Source organism: Mastigoproctus giganteus, chromosome 6, assembly GCF_048544385.1.
Source record: "Mastigoproctus giganteus isolate SK-2022 chromosome 6, ASM4854438v1, whole genome shotgun sequence".
In the NCBI taxonomy this organism is placed as follows: Eukaryota; Metazoa; Arthropoda; class Arachnida; order Uropygi; family Thelyphonidae; genus Mastigoproctus; species Mastigoproctus giganteus.
This window is the reverse complement of record NC_143580.1, coordinates 226,483,543-226,496,305: the sequence shown is the minus strand read 5'-3', so window position 1 is coordinate 226,496,305 and position 12,763 is coordinate 226,483,543. Positions and strand designations below refer to the sequence as shown.

The 12,763-nt window shown below is 42.5% G+C and overlaps 1 protein-coding gene across 1 annotated transcript in view; it reads left to right on the top strand.

Annotated features, from left to right (window-relative positions):
- The window catches only part of LOC150085046 (glutamate receptor ionotropic, kainate 5-like), a 39,884-nt gene that overhangs the window by 10,311 nt on the left and 16,810 nt on the right, over window positions 1-12,763 (top strand). The window lies entirely within an intron of this gene.

Here is a 12,763-nt window from a genome sequence, read left to right as displayed (position 1 = left end):
TTTTCCGTTATGATCTTTGGATATGTCACAAACCGATTCCACTATCTCTTTCACCCTCCTTAATCATTCAAGTCATGGTTTATCAATCCTTTAGTTAAATTAGGGTGCAGTTAATTGTCCAAAATATTTAAGAAGATGGCGCAGTTTCCATATTCACTGCGCATGTGTGGTCCATTCTAGAGAAGACCAATATGGTGATATTCGATCATAATTTTCTGGTCAATACACCGTTCTCGGGACAATGTAATTTTGAAGTAGATCAAATTTAATGCAACAGCCTGGTAGCCACCCAATTTCTATCGATTGCCTCACTTAACATCTGATGTCACCAAATGAACAATCAATATTATGAGCTTCTTGCTGAGTTATACCGAGGTTAACTACAGTTTTCATGGCCCTTGGCATCACCTCACGTTTTCATTATGGTGTAATAATTTTAATCTCAATTGATCATTACAGGAGTGCGAAAGCTCCATTATATTAATAATTATTGCTGTGTACTGGCATCAAATGTGGGTTGTTGTGCGTGTTCAGAACCTGAATTTGTTGTTGATTATTCAAATACTAAGCGTCTATTTGCTCAACGATTCCCTTACTAGATAGCGCATGCTGCACACATGTACTTATTGATTCACAGACGTAATAACTTTTAATATTGATTCTTTGTTTATAATGTCGGTGGGTGTGTACATAGCAACCATAACGGAAAATTCCAGTATTCAGAAATCTGAAGAGCGTGAGATCCTTATCTAAGGTAAGGTAAGCATTAAACAGTTTCTTATTCAAAGGTAAAGTCCACTTAATATGAGCTTCTAAAGAATTCTTCAAGTGGTTTCGATACTCCGTTTTATAAATGTGTAAATCCTTCCACACACGACACGAGAAGATTCCAGGTTTTGCGAGACTCTGCAAGGTTTGTTGGAGGAAATTTTTCAAGCGCTAAGCTCTCGTGTTGAATTAGAAAATTTATAAACAGAAATGAATCTGCGGCTATATTTTAAGTAGCAGGTAGCCACTGGAACTTGTGTCATACTAACAAACACGCAAAGTTAAGAAAGCTCAAAAAGCTTAAGGTTAGACGGACGCACTTTTCAACACTCATAACTTCAAATCAATATTCTTCGATTCTTTATTGGGCCTTGTAGTTGCAAAGAAACCCCAGTTTAATAATTTATTATTATTATTATTATTATTATTATTAGCCATATAGTGCAAGGAAGCCTAAGGCTTATGCTGCACCGGCCAAAAAAAAAAAAAAAAAATTCTCTATTACCCTGAGAGAGAGAGAGAGAGAGACGTAAGCAGGAATCATCAAGAAGGGGAAGAATGATGATATTCAGCTCAGTACCCTGGGTGTGCCAAGCCCATACTCACCAGATGTGAGCCCCTGGGGATATCCTACAGCATTGTATGGGTAGTAGCATTAGAATCTGCCGCCATTGCTTTTCGTATTGATATGGCAGATACTGGCAGTTCTTCAAAACTTGTAGCAGTGTATTATAAATTACAGCACTGCTTACGCGTTTTAGTAATTTAATTTTTCACGTAGGACATAGCGTAGAACAGTTATATTGGCAGAGCTTTTAGACTCGGTGATTCGGCATAGATAGCTATCGTGAGAGTTCGAACCACGTGGGTGCCAATAGACAGTTAAATTTTTTATATATTATAATTAGTTAGTTTTACAAACGTAACGTTATAACTTAATACATATAACCTGATGATGTCTCAATTGATAGTGGGAGTGCTGTGGCTGAGGAGAGAACTGCGGGGGTGGTTGTCCTCTGAATCACAGCCTATTGAAATGTACTGCTTGTTTTATGTTTGTGGAACATCAGGAACTGGATATGATATTGCCGAGGAGAATGTCTTTGTTTGCGCTCGATGTGAGGAGTGTGGGAAAATGAGTTCTAATGAGTCAGTGCATCCAGTTGACATGGCTGGACAGTACACTGTCGAGTCAGTTTTGTGTGACATAACCACTGGGAAAGCAAAATTGAGAAAGGAGTGTGTTGTAGGTCAGGGGTGGCGCTACTGTTCATTCCCTGTGTTGCAACGATGTTTAGAGTGTTCCCATAAAATACGGATTCTACTTTGGATTATCAATTCCCTGGACTGTGACGACCATTTCAGTGGATGCAGCATCGCTTTCTCTACCTGCAGGTAAAATTTTATCTTTTATTTGATGTGGGAAGGCCATTTTACAAGCAAGTGAAATATATCGTCGTATCTTCCCTATGGAAACCCACGTGGTCGCCGTAGAGATAGTGTCACTGAGGCAGTGAAACCTGTAAACTGTGAAACTGACTGGGAACGGAGTTCTCCCAGGAAACTTTTAAACTGGTCACCCCACATACAACGTCTTTATTTTAGATCCTAGCAGTTTATTTTACCTTTTACCATGTTTATCGCCAGTCTCCTTTGTTCGCCACCATATTGTTTCACTTAGCGAACCTACGTTTTTCGAGTTGGCATTAAGAAGCTTCCTGCTAATTGGCTATAAATTCTAGCTGTTTTGAACAACTTCAAAAAATAATAATAATAAATAAATGAGTAATAATTATAATACATGGATAAATAATAATAGGTGAATAATAATAAATAATTGATAATAAATAAAATAGTAATAATAAACAAAAATAAAATTAAAGAAAATATGTCAAAAATCGAATCTCAAACGGGAAACAGTACTCCCGTAGTTGTGCTATTGCGCCCTTCATGCAGAGCACGGCACACCTCAAGCAACCAGGAACTACTTGAAAACACCTGCCCAAACTCAGCTCTGATTAAACAGCTCAACAAACAACCAGCTAAGTTAGGCACTGATGTTTCCTCGCAACGGGATCCAAATAATAGCAATATTATTATTGATGAGGAGGTCGCGGGTGTGGACACCAATATGAATAACCCCACCCCTCCAGCTGAGCGAAAACGGCTAAAACCCAAAAAAAAGGTCAAGAAATCCACTAAAACCTGTTCTCCTTCAGCTGCTCTCTGGGAGAACCTAGAAGAAGAACTGAACTCCATGCAGTCCTCACTAGATAAGGATTGCTCTCACTTGGAGAAAATTATGATCCTCAGGTCCATGATGGAATGCTGCCTTCGCTTTGAAGGAAGTAGAGTAACCAAGCCAGCTGCCCAAAAAGTTACAGGCTGCTGGGGTACCCTCGAGAAAATGTTACATGACCTAATACTACAGAATGAACAACTAATTGCAATCAATGAACAACTGAGGGAAACAAATTATACTTTGACAAAGGCCCTCAGCAGTCCAGCTTGGACCAGCCATAGCACTCAGAACTCTTTCCTCCCAGATCTGACAGCACAATCAAACCGCCAGACACGACCAGCACTTCTCCCTACACCTATCCCAGAATCAACCTATGCTGCTATGGTACAGCGGCCAAAAATTAATGCCCATCCTCCCAATCACACTGACTGCCACCTTATGGACAGTGAACCGAATATCACAGTTAATGATTATCACCAGACCAAGAACCGGGAACCAAGTGAAATGCCACAGCGCCCCCGGTCCTATTCAGATGCGCAGAGGATCCAACCAATGGCAGATAAGCTATTTGCCCCTCCCAACACCAGACAGAATAGAGAACAAAACCTAGTCATCCTTCGTGCGACCCAAGAGGGTTGCTTTACTTCAAGCGAGGCTGTCAAGGAGGTTGTTACTACCAACTTGAAACCTCAAATGAAAACCATAAAAATTAAAAGCCTCAGAAAAATCCGTAATTCTGGAATCATCATTGAGACTGCTTCCAAAAAAGATGCAGAAAACATTATTCAAATCCCACAGATAAATGAACTGGGTCTTAGCGCTGAGATACCCAAACCAAAAGGCCCATCAATTGTAATCTTCGATGTCGAAAAAGGAATTTCCAAAGATGACCTCCTTGAGGAAATATATGACAGGAACCTTGCTGATCATATCACTAGACATGAAATTCAAAGTGAACTTAAAGTCAAGTACTCCACCAAATCCAGATCGGGTACTTGTTGCAACTGGGTAGTCGAACTCTCCCCAAAGATATGGCAAATATTATTCCAACAACAACGAATATTTATTGGCTGGAGCTCTTGCCGGTTCAAGGAGCACATACCTACCATCAAGTGCTTTAAATGTCTCCGATTTGGACACACATCCCATGTCTGTGCCCGACAAGACTTCACCTGTGGCCACTGTGCTGAACGCGGACACACCTACAACAATTGTCCAAACAAACATCGAGCCCCTAACTGCGCCAACTGCAAAGCAGCAAAAATGGAGCCCAATCACTCCGTCCGGGATGTCAAATGTCCAATCTATTTAAGGGTATTGAGAACCATCCATAACAAAACCGACTATGGCTGTACACCATAATCGCCATTCCACCAACGTCCTCAAAATTCTCCAACTGAATGCCCAAAGAGCTAGAAATGTTGTCGAACAAATTAGAATGAAAATGGATGAAGAAGAAATTGATATCCTTTGTGTTCAAGAGCCCTACACCCACAAGGGACGGGTACAGGGCTACCCTCGCGCTTATAGGATCATTGAGACAACCACAGATACTCCATGGGCAGCCATCATTATTAGGAATACAACAATTACAGTCACAAAGATCGACTCCTTATGCACCCCCTTTGGTGTTTGTGCACACATTATCTGCCAACAAGGCTCTCTGCACGTAGTCTCGTTGTACTGCCGACCACGAACTGATATCGCAACATATATTGAATATCTCCAGTCAGTCATAACCCTCTTACCTTCCAGCAAAATCCTAGTAACGATGGATGCCAATTGTAGATCTCGCTTGTGGCATAGCCGTGTGGATGGCCACATAGTTTTCCAGAATGGACAGCAATTAGAAGATTTCCTTTCATCTTCCCCATTTGAAGTCCTTAACAAACCACATCACCTTTCTACCTTCAGCAATACCCTGTGGGAAAGCAACATTGACGTTACACTCGCCACACGGTCCATAGCACAAAAGTTCTCATCATGGATGGTTCATGAGGCCTGGACCACCTCAGACCACAGGGCCATCTCCTTCCATCTATCTAGACAACTTGATAGTACTCCTCCCACCTACCACGATATCATCAGATACTCCACCAAAACAGCTGACTGGAATGCCTTCAAGGACAATATAAAATCAAAGCTACAAATGGATACATCCCAACTAAACCATCTTGATCCACAGGAGCACCTCTCCCTCCTAACAAGCACACTCCAACAAGCATGTGAGAGAACTATGAAAAAACGTCAGAAGCACCTAAAGGCTGTCCCTTGGTGGTGCAAGGAACTAGAAAACCTAAGGCGGCAAGTCCACACTGCCCGAAAAGCCTTCCAGAGAGCGAGGCACTCCTGGCCTCCTGCTGAGGTCCAGGCTCTACGGGAAGCATATAGAAGATATCGTAACGACTACACAAGCCTCATTCGGCAGAAAAAGAAAGTGTCTTGGCAGAACCTTGTGACAACCACTGGTAACGCAGATCCTTGGGGGGTCGTTTATCGCATTGTTATGAACAAGCTGCCCAGGGGAGAGATGTTAAATGCAACCCTGACTCCTGATGGCAATCCAACACACACATGGGCTGAATCCATGAATAATATTCTGAATGCCCTACTTCAGACAGATGAGAGTCCCCTCAATGATGAACAAAAGCAAATTAAACAAGACAACCAGGCCTTCTCCAACAATAAAATAGAACCTCCTTTCACCTCTGAGGAAATGAACAAAGCACTTGACAGAACAAAAATGAATAAATGCCCTGGTCATGATAATATTGAGGTTGAGGTCATCAAGAAAGCAGCAACACATCTCCCAAACCACCTATTAGCACTATTCAACAAATGCCTTGCGAAAGGAATTTTCCCTGATTCTTGGAAACAGGCAGTGCTTCGACTCATCCTAAAAGGTCCAGATAAAGATCCTACTCTACCCAAATCTTACCGCCCCATTGCTCTTCTCCCGGTCTTGGGAAAGGTAATGGAGTGGCTGCTTCAATCCAGATTATCCACCTACTACCAGACAGCCAACTTAGACTCTCCAAAGCAGTATGGCTTTAAGCCAGGATGCTCCACTGAAGAGGCTATGAACAATCTGCTCAACACAGCAAACTCAACCACAGAAAAATATCTACTGGCTATTTCCATTGACTTTGCTGGTGCCTTCGATTCCATCTGGTGGCCCAGCATTGTCAGGAGATTACGTCAAATCAATATTCCACTCAACCTCTACCGCTGTCTCCAGAACTACCTCTTCAACCGCTCAGTCACTGTTCAAACAAATTTTCAGAAAACCTCCCGACCAGTTGTTAGAGGGTGTCCACAGGGCTCGGTTCTTGGGCCCTACTTCTGGAACTTGATACTAGATGAATTTCTTCTTATGGATTTGGGTCCTGTGGACTGCATGGCCTATGCAGATGACCTCATCCTCCTTATCAAAGCTGATTCTAGAACTCAGCTTGAGCAAATTGCCTCCCCTGCCTTAACGATCCTCCAAAATTGGGCAAACAACCACAAGTTAGTCATCTCTGGGGAAAAAACGAAGACAATCCTCCTCAAAGGATCCTTGGACATAAGAAGACCACCCCAAATTAAAATCTCTGGGCAGACATTGCAACTCAAAACAGAACTAAAATATCTAGGAGTAACCTTTGACTCCCGATTAACATTCTTACCTCATCTTAATTACCTCTCCAATAAAATACGTCGTTATACTGCCATGATCGTAAGAATTAGCAGAGCAGACTGGGGTTTGAAGAGGAGGACTCTCATGCTACTTTATAAAACCATCTTCTTACCAGCTGTGTGCTATGGTGCAGCCATATGGTTCCCTCGTGCCATCATTGCACGTAATAAAGCAAAGCTACATACAATTCAACGCAATATCCTACTCACTGTGACTAGAGCATGCCGCACAGTCAGTAATCCTGCCCTGCAGGTCTTAGCAGGCACTCTTCCTCTGGACCTGGAGGTTATTCGTCGCGGCCTTGCATACCGCATAAAGAGAGGAATTGCCACCACCATTCTGGATATAACACTCGATCTAGCTAATGATCCAAAAAACGAAATGAAACAGATTTACACTAAGCTCTTCCAGCATTGGCAAAGATCTTGGGAGCAAACAACCAAAGGTGAAACAACTAAAAGATTTCTTCCACAAGTTATGATAACTGCACCAAAACCTCCTCCGTGGTACTCACCAGGCCTTCACGTCTCGTTCTTCCTCACTGGTCATGGATCGTTTCGGGCCAAGCTGCATGCCCTGGGTCTCACCGATTCTCCTCTCTGCACATGCGGTGAAAATGAAGACTGGATTCACCTCATGTATAATTGCCCTCTTTATGATTTACCCAGAAGTCTCCTAATTACCAAAACTGGAAATATACCCAGTGGGCAGGAACACCTCTACATAATTGACGAAACCAACTACAAAGCCTTCACTACTTTTGCCCAGACTGTATTTGAAATGCGTCAAATTCACCTACAGCAAACTGTTCAACGCACCCCCATCTTATAATGAACCCAAAACTCAATTCACAGAACATATCCTGAATGGAATCAAAGAAAACACAAACAGAATATTGATCTTTGTCATGACCTAACAGGAATCTCTCGACGTTCACAAAGGAAGCTATCTGACAAACCCACGAACCCAAAAAGGACTTTTCTACAATAGCCACAAGAACTCCAAGCAATCCTTGAGTTTCATGAATCCATGTGCCTCCTCTCATCCCCTAAGAGAAGATTATCCAAGTCCCAGTGTGGGACACTGCCCATTGCCTACAAGTCACCCTTGGATGAAGAAGATTAAATTGTTGACCCTGGGCCCCTTGCCCATTGTGGGACCCACTCACTTGCTGGCACCTCTTCTCTTCAAGGTGTATGACAATATCTGATTTTCCTACTTGTGCAGGAACTCATATAAATACTCCTCTGGGAGTGGGGCTGGCATTTGACTTTCAAATGCAGGATCATGCTATTAGGCAATCTGACTTTGTGGGTCACTTGACCTCACAACCTTTTCTCTTCTTCCTGAGGTAGGGTGGGCTCCCCCCAGGGGGGAGCCCACCCTACCTCAGGAAGGCTGGGTGGGCTACCTCAGGAAGGTAGGGTGGGCTCCCCCCAGGGGGGAGCCCACCCTACCTCACCCTCTCTCTTTTGCTTACCTTCTTTCTTCTCCTCAATCTCTCACCCCTTCTCCTATTTCAAAAAAAAAAAAAAAAAAAAAAAAAATTTTTTTTATTTTTTATTTTTTTTTTAATTTTTTTTTTAATTTTTATTTATTTTATTTTATTTATTTATTTTATTTTTTTTTATTTATTTTTTTTATTATTATTATTATTTTTTTTTTTTTATTAATTTTTTTTTTTTATTATTATTATTTTTATTTTTTATATTATTTATTATTTTTATTTTATTTTATTATTATTCTTTTTTATTTTATTTTATTATTATTTTTTTTTTTTCTCGGCCCTCCCTGGGAAGCTCAGGCTAACCCCAGGGTCGGCCAGCCAGAGTTCTCTTTCCACATACCTGGTCCGGCTCCCAGTGCCAGTGACGGTAACTAGCAGTCTGTGGTGTTCCACAGACCCTAGGCTAAGCGGCCAGATGAACAACATAACCCGCACTAAGCAAACATGAACATACACTAACATATGATATCTGGCCTTGACAGTACTGTACTGTCTTACTTCACAAGAGATTCAAATGCGGAGTTGTGCGAAAGCACCGGTGCCGCTTGTCAAAAAAAAAAAAAAAAAAAACACTATGTGTTGTAGGTCTAATGAATCTGATGAGAATAATAAACAATTGTAGAGGAAAATAGAATGGGCAAGTAAATCAGAAAGTCTTATCATAGGGGATTTTAATTTCCCAGCTATTGACTGGAACTTGTGAGTTGGTCACTCGCACACCAGCCAGCAGGATTTATTGGATGAGTGTTTCCTGCAGCAGCATGTTCAAGGGGCAACGAGAGGGAGTAATACTTTTAGCGTTAGCATTATCAGAGGCATTTGATGCAAGAATGCACGCTTATTCAGCATTAGCCAAAAAAAAAAAAAAAAAAAAAACTTCCACTTCACTCCTCCGTTCGTTCGAAATGCCTGTCCAGCTGAGCCTTAAATTTATTTACGCTATCAACTTCCACAATAACTGATGGAAGTCTGTTCCACCAATCAGCTACCCAATGGCTAAAGGCAAACTTCCGCACATCTTTCTTTCCTCAATTTGAATTTAGGCCCTCTCAGGTGGTTATTCTGAGCAAGAGGCAGTGTCCCATCAGCATTGAGCATGCTGAAACCATTTTTCTATAAGGTCATTATCCCCTTGTATAAGGCAATGGTCAGGCCACAAATTGAGAACTTTATACAGATCTGGAGGCCTAATTTAAAGAAGGATATAGAGTTGCTGGAACGAGTACAGAGAAGGACAAAAAGATTAGTGAATGGAACAGAGGGTTGCTCTTACGGAGAAAGGCTGAAGTTTTGCAAATTACAGTGTCTGCAGACTAGGCACCGGCGAGGTGATTTGATTGAGCCTTGAATAATTTGAGCATGCAGATGGGATTCTTCCTCTTGCTCAGAATAATCGCCTGATCGGGCATAAATTCAAATTGAGGAAAGACAGTTGTAGGATAGATGTGCGGAAATTTTCCTTTAGCCAGCGGGTGATTGATTGCTGGAAGAAACTTCCACCCATCGTTGAAGTCGACAGTTTAAATAAATTCAAGGCAAAACTATACAAACATTTGGAGTGAATGGATGAGTGAAATGGGAAGGTTTTTTGTTTTTGGCTGACGCTGTATAAGCTTTCTTACTTGCATCGTAGGCCTCTGCTAATCAAACTATCGCCACGCGAGTAGAATAACTAAAGTAGGTAAGGCATTATTTCCAGGATATATATTGCACCTCAACACCCATTATTTTGTCCGAAAGAACCAATATGTCCCTAGCGAAAGTATGTAAAACAGTCGAAAACCTCCACACTGCCTCTTTTGTTGTTGTAGAACTTTAGCCGAATCAGCGACAAAATTCATATTGCGCCCTACATGACATGTCGGTAAACTGAGTTTGTTTTGTTGTCAATTTTCGTTTTGCTCACCGAAAAACTCGAGTATACGGGAGAAAAACACGATGCTACCCTTCCTTGAGAGCGACTAACTTACGGCACATTGCGAAAAAGACCCATACAATTCCTCCCTCAAGTCGTCGATGGGATTTGAATTCAGTTCTTTCCCATCTGGTGTAAGAAGGACGTCGATTGTCCCAACTGTGCTACCTACGAGAACCGCTGCTTCACCAAACCTGATCGTAGGTATCGTAGTATCTTCACCTCCCGCTCTCATACCTGTGGTGGGGGCGTTGCTGTTATCATAAATGCCAGTAGACTTGAGTTCGTACATGTAGTCTCCAGCAAATCCAATCTATTCGAAGCATTGATAGTAACGGTCAAGATCAACTCTTGCTTATTAGATCTCGGTGCAATATATACACCCCCAACCCCCGATGCTCAGACAATCAATGATATTGCATCCTGGCTAATAAATACGCTTCACACATCTGCTATCCACCTCATCTGTGGGGATTTTAACTTACCACCAAATCTCCAACATCTTCATGAGTCACTTATGGCTAAGATTGCACCTAGTGGCCTCAGGATCATAAACGAAGGCCCAACTAGAGGTCTTCATCGCCTGGATCTCATATTATCGTCTGGTTCCTGTAGCGTCGACATTAAACCCGAAACTCACTTTGAAGCCGATCATGAACCCATCGTAGTCCTATTGCAGCTCCCAACGCCCAACTTTAATGTCTCCCACAACGTCAAAAGGAAGATCATCATCTCTCCCACCTTCCTACAACCGAACAGATGCCTTTATGCAACAAGATTAATTCCCAGGGAAGTTCTCGAATCAGGAGATCCGGAACTGGCTCTAGACATATTAACTAGATGGTTGCACACTGTTACTATGTTCTCAGCAGCTAAACAGGTCAGTATCTCCGCTAGAACTAATGCTTGGTGGTCTTCGGAGCTAAATTACAGTTTCAAGTGCAAACAGTCCCTCCATAAACAATGGAAACAGTCTGGTACAGCATATGACCGAATTCAGTACTCCAAAGCTAGAGCATTGTTTAATAGACTGAAATCGCAAGCCATTAAAGAATACACTGACAAGACCTTATCCAAAGGCAAAGTGCCATATACCCGTAACTCTGAACCAGATTCCAATTTCAATCCAGTTGAATGGATCAACTATGTAGCCAGATTCCAAGACAACATCACACAACCATATGATTACCAACCAGACCCCATTTCAAGTCCAGATGATGAGCTGTTTTCCATTCAAATCGATCGACAGCAGCTTCGTCAAGCCATCAACTCGCTGCGTCCGTCATGCACCGCTGGCATCGATAATGTCCCACATTTCATCGTAAAGTGCCTCAGTCCATATATCCTTGATCCTCTGCTCTACTTGTTCAACTCCATCCTCTCTCATAGAGTGTTTCCGGCATCCTGGAGCAAATACAGTCTTGCCCCACTACCTAAAGTTCAACTACCAAGCCAGCCGAAGCACTATAGACCGATTTCCACTGCATCCACGCTCCTAAAGCTACTGGAAAAAGTCCTTCTTCCGCATATAACACGCCATCTTCTTCCACAATCATCAAAACAACTCCATTATGTTCTCCCTAATATATCAACTGTCTCCAACCTTCTGGCAGTCCAAACGGAAATTTTAAACACATTTGAGGCCAAATCAGAACTGGTGGTTGTTTATGCCGATATTGAAGCTGCTTTTGATAGCCTCAACATCTCAGCCCTTCTGAATCTCCTAACCAATTTCTTTCGGATCAAAGGTGACGTTTTCGCTTTTCTGCACTCGCTCCTCCGGAACAGAACAGTGTACCTCACTCATCGTAACCTCTGCTATACCCGATCCATCAATGCTGGTGTGCCGCAAGGTGGCGTTTTATCGGGGTTACTTTTTACCGCCCTCCTTATTCCGTTTGTGTGTAACAGAGATGATGTCATTACCTACGCCGACGATATAAAGTTCCTAACGGAAATACCACCATCAGCCGACAGAGGAGTGATCACATCGGAAATCTGTAATAAGATCACAGCTTTCTCTAGCCATCTCAACCATTTCGGTCTCAAACTGAACCCCCAAAAATCCGTTATTATGGTTTTTTCTCTGAAGAAGTGTCCCACATCCATACAACCCTCACTGCAGGGTGCAGTTATTCCAAGTGTTACTAAACACAAAGATCTCGGTGTAACCTTCGACCCAAACCTTAGGTTCAACTGTCACATCGAATGTGTTCTACGCAAGATCAACCGAATGCGCTGGATTGCCCGTCAACATCTTCTTCATAACACAGACGCAAGAACCACAATCAGATATCTGGAAACCATTGTGTATCCTACCTTTCTGTATGCCTCTGAAATATGGGCATCCGCAGTACCTTCTCTCATGAAGCCCATCTTCGCCACTGAATACTGGATATTGAAGTGGGCAACCCACAAACATCGACTCCCCCCTCAGCAGAGGACCACCAGCATGGCCGACCAACTCCAAATCCCGCGGCTGCCTCAAATAATCAGCATGAGGAGAACTGTGACCACAGTCAAAATGCTGGTTGGCAAAATCAACTCCCCCGACTTCTGGGATATATGCCAGTGGCATGTTCCACTTCCGTCCTTACGAGCCACCCCTCTTCTTCAGCTACAACGGAACAGGCTGAAGATCAGTGACAGATT